This window comes from Stegodyphus dumicola, chromosome 5 (genome assembly GCF_044657685.1).
Source record: "Stegodyphus dumicola isolate Sdum_Otavi_A_Nest chromosome 5, ASM4465768v1".
NCBI classification, from domain to species: Eukaryota; Metazoa; Arthropoda; class Arachnida; order Araneae; family Eresidae; genus Stegodyphus; species Stegodyphus dumicola.
Window position 1 is genome coordinate 78,737,196 of NC_140772.1, and position 19,498 is coordinate 78,756,693.

Consider the following 19,498-nt stretch of genomic DNA (forward strand, 5'->3'; position numbering starts at 1 on the left):
TGAGCCCACAAGCCAGTTTAGTTTGAGTTATATTTTACAATACAATTCAAAGAGTAGCTAAGTGTTTAATTTACTGCGCATTGTGTTTAATTTACTGCGTTTACAAGTTAGTTACTAATCGTTACTAATCGTTAGCAGAATATGCCTTTTCTCTGCGTTCTCCTTTAGTTATTTCCAGTGATTAATTTTTATGCTCTAAACTGTTTCTAGTTTCAAAATATTTCCAATTTCTTCGCCCTCGTAAGCTCATATGGCAGAAATATTTGAAGATATCTCTCCATAATGCGCAGTCTGCTTTTTATCGCTTATACAAAATGAGTAATTTCAGCTCTTTTAATATTGAACTGAAGAGAATGAGAAGCATAGATTGTCTTAATGTAAGCTAACTTGCATAAATTAAAATGTTGTTCGAATTAATAATTAGGATGAATATTTTTTAGAAAATGAAATAAAAATTAAAGTACATTCATCCAAATGTTACTTTATTGAATATTAGCCCAAAAGGGCTATTAGGCTTGAAACACGATCTGCGTTGCTTCATTTTTGATTCGAGTCTGCTGCCATTCGTAAAAACATTCTTTTATATTTCTTATAATTATTCTATTATAATTTTAAAATCATTTTTACATATAAAGCTACTATTCTTTCATATTTTATCTGTCTGCCATTAAGTAACATACTACACTATATGAAGAAATGAATGCATTTCTCAAAAATATTATTATTACATTTTAATCTGCTTGATTGAAAAAATTACGCACTAGATTCCTGATATATTTGGATAAAAACATCAATTATTTTTATAGAATCACGTTACATATTTTTCACGTTTTAAATATGCAAAAGATATATAACTTTTTTATGTTGGTCGAAATGCATATGCGTGTAATATCCTATAAAATGATTCGCTATCCCATGTAGGCCATTTCTATCAATAATATCTGTTCAAAAACTATATTAAACTTTAAAAGAGCTCTTTTGGGTGATTGTTAAAGTGAGTAAACAGGTTGCAGTTTCCTTCACAAGTTAAACTGAAATAAGCAATACACATTATTTGTGATTTTTGTTTCGGCTGATTTTAAAATTTTTCCATTATTATGCTTTAGTATCCAGCATATTCTAGCACACAGACGGGAAATTTGAACTGCAGAAAAATACTTAATATACGATGTTGTCATCATGGAACGCGTGATTATAATACAATATGCAAAATGCCATAAAGATGAAAGCACATTCCATATTACTAGCAAAGTATAAAACGCCAGCATTCTGTCGAATACCTAGGCATTTTATAGAATGCCAGGCATTTTTAGGCAACGTATGAAACATCTGAATTATTATATACTTTACTTAGGCATTCTATATAATTTATTATATACTTTACTTAGGCATTCTATATAATTTATTATATACTTTACTTAGGCATTCTATATAATATCTGGGCATTCAATAAAATGAAAGATGCTCTTTAGTCACCGTATGAAAAAAAAAAGGTCATGATAAGGCTATTATTTAAAAGACGGTCGCTCTAAAAATTGCAAATGTTATTGTGAAAAAATAATGATAGCATGAAATTAAAAAGCTTCTATTCGAATAACGAAAAAAATTAAGCAAAACAAAATTTGTTCATTTTTATTTTTAAAAAAAGAAAATATTAACATGTTTGTTACATCAAAAAATAAAATAATATTATTTGGATTTTCACTTAATTAAATTTATTAAATTATTTAATTAAATTTATTAAAAATACACACATTAAAAAAATAAAATGTGTAATTTTTTTCATAAAAGAATAAAAATTAAATTGAACTTACTTGCTGTAACCTGGTAAGCTTGAATCACATTTTGAATTATTCTTCATCACTTTTTCCACGCAAAGACATTTCATATTTTGGCACATAAGCTTTTTTTAAACATACGTTTGTTGAAACCTGGGCTCCTCACTAGAGTGAGCGGCTGCAACTGACCTGAGTGGAATTTAACGGTCAGGAATATGTTCAGTTCTAAGAAAGTTCTTAGGGCACAAAGTGAATTGTGATGTATTATATAGTGTTTTAAAACTCCCTCAGAAGTACCAAGTCGGCTCATCACGCTCATTATAAGTGCCAAAATGTTGCGCAAACCATCTCGGCTCCTGTCGACGTCAGGAATAGGAATTCCCAAAGTAGTTCCCAGAGAAGCAGTAAGAAACTTTTTCTCCAAATTCATTTTAATTTTTTGATTTGTATTTCCATACTAAATGTAGAACTAATTTTACCTTAGATAGCATTTCAAGTTTTGAAACAAAGAGTGCATAAAATATTCAATTCATCATCTTTAGTAGCATGGCCACAGAGTTTATGACTTTTTTACGACACTTTGCGCATGGGTGTGCATTAGTGGTTAATTTTAAACACTCACAACAGGTATCAGGAATGAAAATCTCTTCGATAAGCATATTCACCATTATGTTGTTTCAGTGCACCATGACTAGAACCACATCCATGTTCATTGAAACAAGCACTTTTTTTTTGCATAAGCTGGTTTATTTCATCTTTTTGCATTGTTTCGACTTTTCTCATTACTTTTTCTAGCTTCTTCTCTGAATTATGACATTTAAAACATATTTGTGTAAAAAAGAAATTGTAAGACCTACTTTAAGTCTGCAGCTAAAAGGCTTCGTATGCTGTCCTTTTGATTCCAGAATGATAAACTCCATTTTTCATTCCTGTCCTTCATTCCATGTCCTGCAACAATATATTAAGCAAAATTTCAACATCTTTATTCACTCCTCAGGTTTTCGACACCTGGTGCACTTTCGACACTCCCCTGGTTTAGAGAATGGCAATGCTTCCCGTGGATGATCTTCAGTGTTAGCTTAAACTCCTTCAAACTGGTCACCATATTATTGGCAAATTCCCTCCCTTTATGAGGCTGTGATATAGATGGCGTCCCAAACAACGAGAATATGTCCACTAATTTTGTAGGCTACTTTTCTTCTCCTTTTATCGAAAGAGCCTTCAGAATCACAAATTATCTGAGATGATCTTGGTACACAATAAATTTGAATTCTCAATCTGAGACTGGAAATCAGTAAGATCTATTTGAAAATGAGATGTGAATTCATAAAAAATCATAGATTTTACAATAACCTCCTTAATACCTTTTTTTTTTTTTTTTTTTTTTTCCTGGCACGGCTTACAAAATGGATGTGCAGTTCAATATGATAACGTGTAACCTTTTGTTTGGGGTTGAAAGTTTTCAACATTTTGTCAAGTCCTCCGTTGGAATATCCAAAGGACCCCAAACAACCCTCATTATGAATTAATTCAGTGTCCTTGACGTAACAGTACATATTACTGACGTCTGTTTTGATGGGATAAATGGACTTATTTTTGTGTTCCACAAACATCACATCATAGCGAATCAGCAACCAATAGTCTCGTAGTTCCTCCTTTGTAAACATTTTACCCTCATTTACATCATTTATTAAATTCTGGTATGTCTTTTCGTTTAAGACCAAACTATATTTTTTGCAACAATATTTTGAAGCTTACTCAATTCATCTTCAAATCATTGTTTCATGTCAATTGATTGTGACCCCTTTTCCAAACTCTATCTTACTGTTCCATTTTAGGAAGTACTGAATAAAATTAATTTTTTGCTCAACAAATTTAAGTAAAAATCGCCATCGTAATTGTGGACAATGGAAGCACAAGCCATGATATAATTGTGCAATACTGACTACACTGGAACAATGGTAATGTTAATCTCATGTTTCATAGGAAGTTCGAGACACATGTACGAATACACTCAAGATGCCATGGCCTACATAAGAAAATATGAACTACTTGACCTATTCATTACATTCACATGCAACTCATCGTGGCCAGAAATCGAAGAACAAATAAAATACGGACAAGCCCCCATGGATCGACATGACATAATAGCTCGAGTTTTCCGAAAAAAACAAATGAGATTTATTGAAGTCATCAAGAAATACCACATCTTTGGAACCCTTAGATGCTAGATTTACATAATGCATGACAAAAACGAGGACTACCTCACTCACACAATCTCATATGACTACACGACAGAATTAATACCACGGATGTCGACAAAATAATCAAAGCTGAGTTTCCGAATCCACATGCAGATCCGGAATTGCACAACACAGTTGTGAAATCCATAATTTACGGACCATGCGGGCAATTAAACCCCAATTTACCATGTATAAGTGATGTAAAATGTACAGAAACGTACCCCAAACCATATTTGGACGACACGCAAACCGGGGAGGATGGCTATCCCAAATACAGAAGATGATCACCCAAACACGGTGGCTTCACAGCAAAATATGAATGTGAGGCACAAACGAACTGTAAATAGATTATCAGTGGATAGTACCATATAACCCACTACTTCCTAAAATGTTCTAAGCACACATAAACGTAGAAAACTTCAATTAACTGAAATCCATTAAATATGTCTGTAAGTACATGAAAAAATGCAGTTACATTTCAGTACATCAGATAGGCCAGAACAGCGAATAACAAAAGAGAAACTAGGAGACCCTCATGTACTAAATGGGAAGATACATCAACAGTAGCGAAGCAGCGTGGCGGATGTTTGGTTTTCCCATACGCGAACACGAACCATGTTTATCAGTAAAAACTCAAACCTTTAGTATAACTTGGAATGACCACGACAAGATGCTTTCAGTGTGTTAAACTTCGAAATTAAAAAGGAGAAAAGCTACAACATCAACAAACTACTTAAATACATTGCTTACAACAAACCAATCCTCAATGACAATAAAAAAATAATTTACAACACTGGCAGAATTATTTACTTGGACGCACCAGGCGGCATCGGGAGAACGTTTCGAATAAATCTATTGCTGTCAGAAATGCGTACTATAGAGTACACTCGAACTGGCATCATCCGGCATTGCCACTACACTCTTATGGAAGAAGGACGAACTGCCCATTCCGCCTTACAACCATCATTGAATATAGCCGAAGAACAATTCCTGGTATATAAAATCTCAAGAGAATCTGGATGGGGTGCACTTCCAAAACAAGCTAAAATTATCTTCTGGGATGAATGCACAATGGCATACAAAAATCACTGGTAGCCATGGACAAAACATTTCAAGAGTTGCGAGGAAACTCTGAAGTGATGGAAGGAGCTCTACTAACACTCTCATGAGATTTTTGACAAACACTTCCAGTTATTCCCAAGTCAACATTTGAAGATGAAATCAATGCATGCTTAAAAAATCACATCGCTGGTCATACATACAATACTGCGACTTAAAAAAATATGATAGGTGAACTATCGATAGACGAAACAACAGCACATTTTGCTCATACCATTTTACAAATAGGCGATGACACATATCCTACTGAGCAGACTACCAGCATTATTGAACTCAACACTGATTTCTGCAACATAGCCACTACTGAAAATAGTCATTGATTAAATTTATCCAAACATTGTTTACTACTACACCAATCCGGCGTTGAACCAATTTTGTGAATAGCTCTTTAAATAGCCACGCCGGATTGATTGATTAATTTAAAGAGCAACTAAAAATAATATTGTCGACGATATCAACTTTAATATTCAAAAGAAAATTTCTCGTGAAGAGAGAATATAAAAATCGATTGACACGATGGTAAACGTTGAAGAAAGTGTTAACTTCCCTACAGAGCTTTTTGCAAATATTAGAAATACCATTACATTGCCTTCCACTGAAAATTAGATCTCCATTGATACTACTCAGAAATCTCAACTCACCAAAACTATGTAACGGAACAAAGATGGTCATCAAACAACTATCGAATAACGTTATCGAAGCTGAACATATGACTTGAAAGGACAAAGAACACACAGTACTTATCCCCAGGATACTACTGATATCTACTGAATCGCCACTGCAATTTAAAAGACTGAAATTCCAATCAAATTAGCCTATAATTTTGCAATTAACAAAGCGCAAGGACAAACGTTAAAGCATTGCAGCATCAACCTCAAAGACTCCTGCTTTCCTCATGGTCAGCTAGTTATACGTAGCTTGCCCTCGATAGGAAATTCGAAACATTTGTAAATATATAACATAGGGTAACAAAATGAAAAATGTTGTTTATAAACAAGTATTGTAAAAAGAATATGTTTTCAATGAAACTATTTTACCTCTTATATTTTAAAGGTTATCTTTTTATTCCAACTACCATACAATCTCATATCAACTCCCTGAGCGAAGCCTGGTACCCCAGATACTTAATAAATAAAATTATGATCAGATTTCAAATCACGCACATAGAAGCTTTATTGCAGTATTATAGAATTTGGTTTTATCCAAAAAGGAAATCTTGCTCGCGATATTGAATAAGATGCTAATTAAATGTGCATCTACCGCTAGAAAGTTCTAAAGATAACAGTAATAGTGACAAAAACCTGTCTGAAAAAGATTTCTATACTTAAAATGATACAAGATAGCCTTCATTCAAGATAACCAGTTTTCTTACATTATTTTTTCATATTTTTTATCGGTATGCAAAGTCACTTAGATTACGTAAATTCGATGGCCAGATATATGAAGTGTGTTTATGCAAGACTTTTTTCCCCTTTTTTTTCGCAACGCCAATGAGCGGTTTTTCCCCTGGTTCTTCAGGATGGTAATTGCTAAAGTGCTTTCCGGTGTTACCTTTCATCCTTATATCTTGTCGAGGGTTTTCTCTCTTCATTAAAGCGACTGCTTCCTTTGCCTAAAACTTACGAAAAAACAAATCATGAAAAAAGATTACAAGTTTACCTATTCCCTTTAGTGTAAGAAGAGCAGCAGGAACTCATACATTATTACTTATTTAATACAACTATCCTTTTGTTATGGATATAACATTCGCCATTATAGTTTATTTACTGTAATGGACAAGAAGAAAAAGTATTTTGCAATCTATCCTCATATTCTACACTGATTTCAATTTTCGAACATGTATTTTCCTAAATCCTACACATATTTTTATTCCCGTACATTTTCTGGAATGCTGTACTCACGTTCGTTGAAAGAATGATAAATTTCGGAACAAACTAATGATCATCTTTGCTTTTTAAAGATAAAAATTGCCGATACAAAATCTTACTGAAAACCTTCCAATTAATTAAGTACTTGAAAATCGCAAAATATCGTTTCATTATCAACTACATATTATTGTAAATTATGTAAATATGTTTGGCTGTTTTCGGTTTTCGGTAATTTGATTTTCATGTACTTTTGTATTGTCATACACTTGTTTTTATTTATTCATTTATTTATTTAGACCATTGTGTACGATAATTTTATGTTTATTTATTGTGTATATTATCTAATATTTGATTAGTGGGCATTTACTATACGTATTTGTGCACTTGGTATATACATCATTTTGCAGAATTTATATTTTGTGTTTATCGATGTTGAAATTGTAGAATATCTTAAGTAAAATAGGTATGGGCTGAACCTTCCCTACCGTGACTTCGCTATAATTATTTCCTTTAATTTGGGAGTATTCTGGAATTTTCTGGAAAACTCATTTTTGATGTTGTGGAAGGGATTATCTGGAAAGTTTCAGCAATGCATATTCTGGACTACAGTAGTAGCTTAAACAGTTAAATTAAGTGTGGCTGTGACTATTTTGCTCTGAAACCTTTTTCTGTGAGTTTATCAGGTTCAATGTTCCGTCTAACCTTCTTCGGGAACACGCAAGGACCTGACTCGGAACAGAGAGCTTACTAAAGCTATGTTCAAAACTGTGGGAAGTAGACAGGATACACAAGAAGGGTATACAAAACCCTTTATTTTTCTCTATTTACAATAATTTCCGTACTTCGGAATACAATGACCCACCACTTGTGGTCTAAACGTAAGAATATAAAAAATATAACTAAACACTAACTTAACTTTGAAATAATAACGTGGAAGATTGGCCTTATATTAACAGGAAGCCATATGTAGTACAGAGAACTGTGAACACTACAATACGTTTAAAAATTATCAAGAGGATTAAAACCTCTGGCCTGGAAGGCAACCAGCAACTGAGTAAACTTCTAAGGTAAGCAGCCTGCTTCGACTAACTGCTTCCTCTCTCTCGCTTGGCAAAAAGCCACAACTTAAATACTTGGCGTTCGCCAGACAAACTTTGCATAAATATTTTAACGCTTATAATTCTGGCCGGAAGTAGAAAATAAGAAGTGATAGTAAAGATTTAAAATAAAATAAACGTTAGTAAAACTTAAGATCCTTACAAGTTGCTCATTGATTTCTGATATTCTTTGCTTCTTAAGGAGAATTTTGGCTTACTTCTGTGATCATCTTGAGATACTTTCAGCTGTTTATATTAATTTAAGAGCTGTTATTTAACCTAAGAGGAATATAGACGCAAGTTTTCTTGTTTACCTTGATTCGTACAGCGGATCATAATGCAAACTCTAGTGCGATGTAATATACTTCATCTAAACGTGAACTGCATTTGAGTATATTTCTGGATTTATGATTCACGAGAAAAGGAACACTGATAAAATTAAATAATTTCTTAGAAAGACTTCCTTCCAATCACAACATTTGGCGTCTATTTTCAGTTTGGTAACAAAGCTTTTCTGAGATGATGCTTTCCTTTACCTTTAGAGTTAAAGAATGTTAATGAGATAGTACTATTAAAGGTTAATAAAACGCCGAATCAACTATTCCGTATAAAGCAGATACTGTTTGTCGTTTTTAAAAGTGCAAGTGTCAATCCGATAGTTGATTTTATGTCAAAACAGTTCTGTAGTTCCAATTGGAGTCTGTTGACATATCACTGGGCCAGGGCTGGAATATCAGAGAAAACACAGATATTGGTGCTGTCTCTATCCCTTCTTGCTATAAGTTCTATTGCTTCTTGATCAGTATTCTCTTGTTGAAGAGAGAACTTCATAGCCATGGATTCTGCCATTCTTGATGATTGTTTTATGGGTTATGGTCGGCTCTTGGCTGAAAACGTACTGTTTGTTACTGTTAGCAAATACTGAACTTTTGATATGATGATCTTAGTTCACCAGTATATTAGTGCTCACCAGTGTCTTTGTACGAGTATATCTACAACTTTCTAAAATCGCTCAAACGACTGAAAAAAGAATATTTCTGTTGCTGTGACTTTCTTATTTGTCTAACACTGCCATCATATCATGTCTTCGACTTTTAACGCAGCAAAAAACTTGCGTCTTTCAATGGCATGGGCCATTATGATTTTGCTCAGTTCTATCCCAGTTTTGAAGGAAAGTGGAGCAAGTTTTTCCCACTCTTCTAGTCTACCACCAAAACACTGAAGAGGATTTTTGTCTCGCCGTATGTTTTGCATGCCCACATACCGCAAAGATACTATATAAACAAAAATCCAAGCTTTTTCCCAGAATCGAACCCAAAGCCCAACGATATGGCACCCAGCAATGCCTAACCACCGAACCGATCAGGTTGCGGAGAGTAGTATTAATTTCAGCAGTATGTTGACCAAGCCCATCTGAACAAGTTGACCTGTTAAGAAGTTAGTACTCTTCAAAAGTCCATTTTAACTCTCAGTTTGTCGGTTTATGCTGTATCATCCTAGTATGCCCTTTCGCTAATTTTAACTATGAGAGCAAAAGTAAAGGAGAATTCATCTTAACATCAAAAATTCATACGCATCAATCAATCTTTAGCATGAAAGTGCAGAATTTTTAATAAATTATTTGCTTCTAAACAAATAAATACCTCTTCAACAAATTTTATTTTCTTTGGAATTTTCGTAACAAAATGCTGCAGAACTTTCACAGAGTAATCTCATAACATACTTAAGCAGTAAATTTGATTAATGAATTTTCAGTTTCTCTCTACCTTCAGTAAGCACTCTGGTTCCAAATTTAACGCGTTGCATTCCTTTGGACGTTAATTTGTTACAAGCCTAATTTATGCTAACCAGAATAAATGATCATGGCACCTAAAGTGTCAGAATTAGGAAGAAAGTTCTTAATTACTCAAAAGAGTTCAAAACACTATCTGTTGTTGTTAACTCCGTATTTTCCTTTCGCGTTGACATTTGTGACGGAATTCAGAACTGCATATTAATTGCATTTTCGCATTCTTAAATATAATCAGAATTGGCAAGGCGAATTTTATTCCTACTTAAACAATTTTAAATTAATATTGATACTAATCAATATTTAAATTCCTTTTTAAAATAAGGGCCCTTTTATAACTGATTATTTACGTGCTTGCATTTGAGCTTGCAGTGCGTAAAAATCCAAAATCCTTATAAAGGTTTTTACATTATTTATAAACATTCATTCACCATTTATTCTTTATTAAAGGCCACCCACACGGGATAGTGGTTACTGATTCTGATTGCCATACTGGAAGGCCTGAGTTCGAGTCCTGAAGAAGGCAAAAATGTTTGTAAATGTTCAGTAGCGTCCTCTCGTGTGGCTTGGTGGTAAGGGAGAAGGGCAGGAGATCCTCGGACCCCCTGCCCGGGGCGTTCTGGATAAAAATTAGGTTGGAAAAACTACACAACAGCAATAATTTATTAAAGACCAGTGTTTTAGCAAATTTGAAGACAGCAAACAGACATTTAATCTTTGTGAAAATTAAACACGCAGTTTTAGTAGTGCTTAATCCATATTTTTTACTTAATAGATATAACTATTAAAGCTGCTTGTATGAAATAAAAGGAAGGGAGGCCATCGACAAGGACTACCTTTCAACTGTCATTGTGATTAAACAGAACTATCTCAGAACATTGATAAAAAATATTTTCTGATCAAAAACACTCTGCGTTGTACAAATATATTTGCAATTACACTCATATTGTTGCATTGCTATATTACATATTCTTAAGATAAAATTATTCAAATTCCAGTGTATTAAATACTTGCATTTTAACCATAATTGCAAATCAAATGTCTTAGACATTATTAATAATTATGTTAATGCAGCATAATAAAGTTGTTATTAGATGAGCATAAAAATCTCCTCGAGTAGCTCTGTTACTAATGGTGCAAACTTACAGTTTAATAGCTACAGGTCTATGTAGATATATCTGGCTGGTATAAAATAAGGACAGTAAAAGGTTAGTTGTCGGTCGATCTGTAAGCCATAGAGAGATTTGAGCCAGCCCGGCGGATAATACTTATTCCTTCTTCAATGCAAATTGTTTAGTTTTTAATGTGCTGTAGCGTTCATACATTCCCATATTCAAGGATTACAGCTCTGATAAAATGTAATACAGCATACTTAATATAGAATACACTCTCCAAAGATGCAACCCACATTATACAATGTACATCATTCAAGTTTTAACATATGCGTATTACAGTGTGCAGGTCTTTTATTTCAAAATGTTTCTACTTTGCACTTTTATGTTTTATAAAATTAATAAATGTTACTAATATAATAAAATATTAGACCTCTATTATAGAACTTAACATATATACTCGATAATCATTGGATAAGCTATCAGAAGTTGTCAGAGTTAGAAACTATTTTCTGAATTTCATTCTTGCTTATGAATGGGAACGCAGCTGCATATTCTTCGCAGTATTCAACAATTTCGTGTAGTTTGCGGATGACTCTTCTATTTTTTACTGTACTATTTGCCCACATTATTCAGTTATTGGGCATATGGGTTCATACCTCCTTGATTGCTTTGAAGAATTATTGATACGTTCTTCTACTCGTCATGGATGAATATTAGCTAATTTGGCAGATGTTTATTAGAGGTTTTCATTTGAGGATCGTAGAAAGCAAACGTATCTGGTTTTCCGCGATTAGAAATACTGTTGGCTGCTTATTTTTCTCCACTGTCTACCTCTTTATTACCCGGCATATTAATGTGGTTCGAAGTAATAATTTTGCTCATTTTGTGCTAGCATTTGTATTACTTTCTATTTAACTTGTTGAAGTATACAATTCTTATATCTTCTTTGAGAGTACATGACTGATGGTACATAGATATAAGTCATAATGCTTGATTCCGAGTCACTAATGGTAACAATTTGGTTATGTTAGTCGTACGCAACTGCAGCCTGCATAGTTGTTATTTTAGTTTGGAAAATCGGGTTGGGAATATAAAATCTTTGTTTCCAGTTATACATACTATTGGATTTAGTGTACGACAGAAAATGTTTCCGACTCCTGAACTATCAGCATATATATAGACACATAGATATATAGATCGATAGATAGATCGATAAATAGATAGATAGATAGATAGATATTGCGTTCTAATCTAGGTTTAGTTCGGATGGATGGTATAGGCTAATTTTCTGCTGTCTTCGTTGGTGTATGGCTAATCGAAAACCGGTTGCGGGGATCTCATACTTCTCCGCACTGGCAATGAGAATTCTGAGCCCAAACTGAGCACTCCATCTTCCATGAGATTGATAAAGTATTGGAATTCAAGGATTTGGTGTTCACTTGCGGGAAGAATGAGTAGATTCTCGCAAAATTAGTCTGTATTTACGTTCATCATAAGAAGCACACATAGCTCTAACGCTGCCTGCCTATTCAAGCACCGTGGCAACTGATTCAACAGTGTCTCGACGCTTTTAAATACTTTGGAGAAAGAAAACCAGTGTATCAGGTAAATGTACTTTCCTTCAAAATCATTATACAAGCTAATCACTACCTACTATTACTCCGCAGAAATAACATTTGTAGCCAATCTCAACTTTGTTCGAGTCCTCCTTTCGTATACTAATACTTTACACACTATATTTTTACATACTCTCTTAAAAAGAGTTTTATTTAAAGTGAAACCAAACAGCTCCTGTCACATTCCGGATGTGTAAAACAAACGACAACCCTGTATCCTTTGATACATTTACCAAACTCTTTCCATTCCCACTACATAATTTATGTTAATTATGTTAATATTTAAAAAAACTCATCACTTTTTACATCTCGCCTACCTTTATACATAGGTAAGGGAAGTGATATTTTTGGTACCAAAATTCGAATGTGAGTTAGTTTTCAGTGAAAAAGCAGGAATTTCTACAACGATGTTTGTCTGTCTAAGTGTGTCTGTATGTGTTAATATTAATCTTTCAGCAATCATATAAAAGTTGATTATATGTTCGGTAAAACTAGACAACAGTAACTGGTACTTAAAACTTACAGAAGTGTTTAGTACTTTTACGTGAAGCCCATTAAACAGCTTTGTAGCAATCAACATAACATTATTGCACGTAAAAATCCATAACACACTTGAAGTTGAACGAGCATTGTTTACTTACACTTAAGAATTACGGATATATACGAGCAGACAAATATTAATTTAGATTTGTTGATACTACAAAAATGTTATTGAAGAAAATAAAATTATGATATTTGTTTCAAAGTGTGCATTTCAAATACGTTATAAGCAATTAATTTTGTTTACATAAAAATCAATAAAACTACATACTATTCAAGTGTCGAATAAAATAAATTTTTAATAAGAAAAAAATAAAGGGGCAAACTTTAAGTTGTTGTAAATTTAGAAAAACAACTTTTACACTTGGCTAGTTATACCGAATAAAATGTAATGCAAAATTTCGAATTATAGAAGTTTCTATTTATTGAAAAAATAAAATTACACTTAAAGCTCATTGATATTTAATACCAGTCAGACCAGTCAGATTTTTTCCCTTTTATTTCTCAATTTATTTCGTACTAAAATTTCGAGCACTATTGGATAAAGCCCCTTTGCTGCAGTTTCTGAACTCATTAAAAAGCCATGTTAAAACAAAGATAGAAAATTCCTGGTACAATATTCAAATCTATGAGCAAAACTGAAGGGTTTTCATTCTTTCAAGCGCTTGGTAAAATGATGTTGTAATGAATGTTTTATCAGCATTTTAAGACTATTACTAATCACGCTCTCATAATATTAAAGCATAAAAAACAATTGTGCTATTGCTTTGACCTGAAATTTAAAAAAAAAATAAACTTAAGTGTCATAATAAAATAATATTTGCTTTTCCAAGTACTTTTATTAAAAATAAACTATAATTTATTGAAAGAAAATAAACATAACATAAGAAAAATTAAAAATCACTTAAAATAAAAGTAAACTGCCTATATTAATCCTCCTTATGGGAAAAATTTTAATAAGGAATATAATAATAATTGTGTTGCTGAAAGTGTATTATCCCTATAGAATTCCTTTAAAAAGATTTTTTCAGTATGTTCTGTAAGAGTTTTTGATTATTGTAGGAATGAATGAAAATTCTTTTTTCATAATTTGTCAGCATATGTAAATGAAATTATTGAATAACTGTTGTTGTTTCCCAGAATTGTTCTGAAATACTTCAGCTAAATCTCAATCAGCGGGGCTTTAATATCAAAACTGCTAACCATTTTGTAATTAATTTTCTGACGTATATTAATTGTTATAAAATGATGTCTGGTCTAGTTAACTAAATTTAGTTATGTTGACACATAAAGTTTAACGTTGAAGCTCTTGACAGCTATCTTGCTTGATGAAAGAGAAGCCTTCCCGGAGATTTCGTATCGAGCAAAGAAATATTTGCTACTCTTCAAAACTCTACGTAAATCCGAATTCATGAAAAAAAAAAAAAATCTTAAACTACGGTTTACAACATATGTAAGATCTCTGTTGCTCAGAAAGACCAGACTTAGTTTGATATAATATTATTTTTGTTTTTACAGTTTTAATTACTGGGAAAAACAACACAAAGAGAACTAACTAACTAGCTACAAATAATTGTGTTTTCATTTCCTGTAAATCTTAGTAGACACAGTCCAGTTCTTAACAGTCTGATAGATATGTCTTTCACGAGAAAGATAATTGCGATTGTAAACCCACTTTCCTTTCCTCATTCCTGTTTAGGTGCTTAAATCTTCTTTTTTTCATCATTTTCTTATTTTTTGAAGCAGTTTTCGGTTTTTGATCTAGAAGCTTAAAATGTACGGAAAAAATCACCTTTTTTACAAATAGCTACTATCTCAGACATTTAGGAAATACTAAAAATTTTATTTTTTGTTTAAAGTATAACTCTGTTTAAAATTTAAACAAGTACTTAATTTTATTCTATTTCACTTAGCTGTATTATCTTTTCTTCTCAGCTGATATAAGAAGATACCTAAATTTTCAAAAATTCAGATTATCACAGAGTCAATTTTACTTGAAATGTTTTCGCGCAATAAATCTAAATAAACTTGAAATAAGTCTATTATAACGGCAATATATGAATTTGAAGAGACTCAGCCATTCAAAATCGTATTTGGGACCTTCCTTGAATTATTTGTAAAAACAGATTGAAAACGAAATTTGCAATGTACATAGAGCTGGCTGCTACCCGCGGAAAACTATTTACTATTTTCGCCAAAACTTCTGTTATTTTCAGTGTAGTATGCAATTTTTGTTCCAGTTAAATTACATTAGACATGAAAACTGAAAAACTATTCTCAAAATATAAACTAACTTAAACACTGCTCTGTTAAGTTTTAAAACTCTTTGAAAAGCTGAGCATTAGATATAGATAAAAAAGCAATAATTTTCTTTCATAAATGAGAATATGAAGATAATGATAGTGCATAAGATGAATTAAGACTTTAGAAGTCTCAGAGCAAATTTATTTTGGGTAAAGATTTAGAAAGATCTGCTTGCAAGTAAAAAACATAGCTATTGTATTACTTAATAACCTTTAAACATATTCATAAATCAGGGCTCTTCTCACAGATTTTCACTCGAAATTTTTAAGGGATTTTATACATTATATACATACTAAGTAAATTAAATATTTATTAGCATTCGTCACTATGCTAAATATAAATTTAGTAAAAAAGCATGAAATTGAAGGAATGGAATATTTTATTAATAATATTTAAGAATTTTCTGCTCACTTTTTTTTATAATTATTAATATAATGAAATGATCCAATTCAATTTAAACCAAAATTTAAAGCTATAACAATTACCTATCTATGATTGCAGCAAATAAAATTTTAAAATACTATGGATGAAGGCAAACATTTGATTGATCATCAAAATGCAAATCAAACTTCATTTGACTTTTAAATCTAGTTTTTTGAGTACACCACTTTGTCTCCTTTTCAATTCAAATATCCCTTATTTTATTTGGCAAAGAAGAATAAAAGTCATTTTTTTAAATATTTATTGAATACCATGACCACATCCATATGCCATCCATCTGTATACATCACTTAAAGTGAGAAGGTAGGGAATTTTAAGAATGTTTAGTGAAAAAAAATGTGAGGAAATTAAATTAATGCTTGTTTACTCAATACCCACTGCTATAACTGGGAGAAGGAATTCGTTTTCTTCAGACTGAAGCCATCATACGAAGGCGACAATCTCTATCTTACATAGATCGGATGATAAATTGCTGTAATGCAAAATGCCCAGTACTGTTGCTCTGCGTTGCTTCTTATAGAGCAGTAAATGTGGTTGGTCCTCAGGACAACTTCCTTCAAATGGGAAATGCATCCCGAGGGAACAGTACATCAGTGTTTGGGCGGATCCCGTGGTGATACTTTAATAACGCGAGTAAACCATTGCGTGGAGATGAATTACTAATGTGGTAGTGCTAGTGGCTACAGGCGAATCATTTTCGTTTCGTGATAATTGAGGGAGACTTCACTAATAAATAAAACGGCGATGATAGTTTGACAAAAGCGAAATTCGTTATTTATGAGTAGATAGTGATAAGTTAATACTTCATATAATAGAAATATGACTAAATATTTCATATTTCAATATTTTATTGCAATTCAGAATTATAAATTATAAATGTTGTTACAAATTAATATGAATGTTAATCAAATCAAACAATTAGTTGAAGCAGTCGTTGTTTATTTTAAACAAAACAGCATTTAAAAATTATTTATGATTGGTAGGCTTTAAATTATTGAAAGAAATTTTCTTAAAGTTTATATTCCAGAATATTTTGCTGTCAGCTTATGTGTTTGATTATAGAAAACAAACTCAAATGCCTCAAGAAATATACAAACTTTTATAAAAACAAGTAAAATGTAAATAGATTATGAAACTACATTTAAATTAAACTTAATTTTATTCTTATTTAATCATTTAACGACTTCGTACAAAACATAGATATATTGCAAAAAGTTGGATTTATGGTTTCCGAGTTAGTAATTTTTTTTGGAGTATTCCTATTCACCATACAGATATTTTAAATATATAACGTCTTTTAAATGAAAATTATTTCTTAACAGGTATTTTCAACACTTAAAATTTTCCTTTAATTACTATATTTAAAGTTCTTCAATTTCAAAATCTTATTTTCTTAAACACGAGAGCGGGTATTTTATTATTCTTTCTTCGCATTTTCTAATTTTAAAATACTAGTATTGTTTAAATGGGAGGGCGGAGTAAACTGGAGATTATACGTTAGTTTAGTTTCAAAAATGATAGATCAGATGAGAACTCATTTTCCTCTAATTACTGAACTTGTCTTTTACCTGAACCAAGCAAATTCTATACATCAGATTCAAAAAAGAAAAAAAATGAGTGAAATGCAAAAGATACTTTTAGGAATTTTATGCAATTAAATCATGAAGGCATAAAGCAGTTAAAAAAATTTAAATAAAAATTTAAATAAAGCTGCAACTTTATGGAAATTCTTGTGTAAATGAAAGATTTATGTATAAAATGTCTGTAATAGACTAAAACATTCCTGCCTTAATTTATATTCCTTTTTAATTTTTCTACGCGCGGTCGTGCTCTCCTATGCCTCAACAGCGAGTATTACTACCCCTGGCAGCTATAACGACCCTTACCCGATTAGGCATAGAGTCGAACTGAGCTTGGATACAGAAACGGGCAACTCATTCCATGCTGCTTCAAGTCTATGCCACACTTCATCAACCGTATTAGCTTTAGACTGGTGGAGGGCCTGTCTCTCAGCAACCCACGACCAGATTAATGGTCAAAGAATTTCAAGGGTGATAGATCTGGACACTGTGCAGGCTAGAAAGCAATCGAATACCCTGTGTATCGAGGAAGGTCAGAAAACCACGTGCAAAATGTGGTCCAACAGGATGATGGCCAAACGCCATCATCCTGTTGGAAGATGGCGTTTGTCAGGCCTCGAAGATAGGACACAACCACTGGGAGTAGAATGTCAGAAAGTTATCGATCAGCGTTCAAATTACTGTCGATCCAAACTAAATATGTACGTGTCCTGTACCCAATGGCTGCCCAAACAATCACACCAGGTGCAGAGTCCGTATGCTGGTATCGAATGCAAGCAGGTGACGTGCAGTCTTCTGGATGCCTCCAAACACGTATAGGGCCATCAGATTACTGCACGCAGAACCGGGACTCGGCTGAAAAGACGATATTGTGTCACTCCTATATCCAGCTCTGTCGTTCGGTGCAGCAGAGTCACCGTCTCTTTCTATGCTGCATTGTCAAGGGAAGCCGAAGTAATGGTCGCCATACTGATAGTCCACGCTGCTGCAAATGTCGACGCACCGTACGAGCTTATACTGAGCGTGATGCAAACATAACCACTCCCTGAACAATGGTCCGTGATGTGGTTGAACAGTTTTGCAGGGCTGATCTCACAATATGTCTGTCCTCTTGCGCGCTATTCATGGGAGGACATTGAGATCCTGCATGCCGTTCAGTATAAGCGTCAAAAACCCATTGATTCCATATTCACATGACAATGGTTAGATGTTGACCAGTAAGACGGGCAATATCACGGAACGATAATCCACACTCTCAATACGCAACGATCCTGCTTCTGTCGAATTCCGACATTTGCTGGTAAGCATTTCCTCTTCTTTATCGAGGTATAAAACGATATTCTGAGCAAACTCCGACCTTATAAAACGCTTTCTGAATGACATATCCACTACACAGCTTTTCTTTTATGCAGAGTTTTAGATGTCGTTTCTCCCTCCTGCGTCGTCTAAATACGCTAAAACACTAATCATTTACCTATCAAAATCTGTTCTTCCTTTTTATGTGATTTTGACGTTCGTCAGATCATTTCTTCTTAGTATTGCAATTTTAATAGACAACAGTGTATTGTGTTTTTATTTCGCGTATTTTTTTTTTTTTTTTTTGAGAAATTTAACTGGTCATTTAGTTACGTTAAGGGAAAAAGAGACAGAAGGAGTAGAAAAAAAAGGGTTATCAAATTTCAGCAAAATACTTTAATTTGAGGATGACATGTTCGTGTTCCATTCCTCTAGAAAAGTGCTAAAATACATTGCGAATTTAAATCAAGCAGATTAAATTCAAATATGAAAATATTCCTATGGATAACTTTTGATTTCTGAAAAATAAAAATACACTTAAATGAATTTACAGACGTTTGGCTTTGAAATGTTAAAATTCTAGTTAAGTTTTTTTTTTTTTTTTTTTTTTTTTTTTTTTTAATGCAATGGTTAATTTATTGGATGTAAAATCTCGAGAGAGAAGAATGAAAGAAAATACATCTGAAATGACAGAGGACGATGAAAATAATTC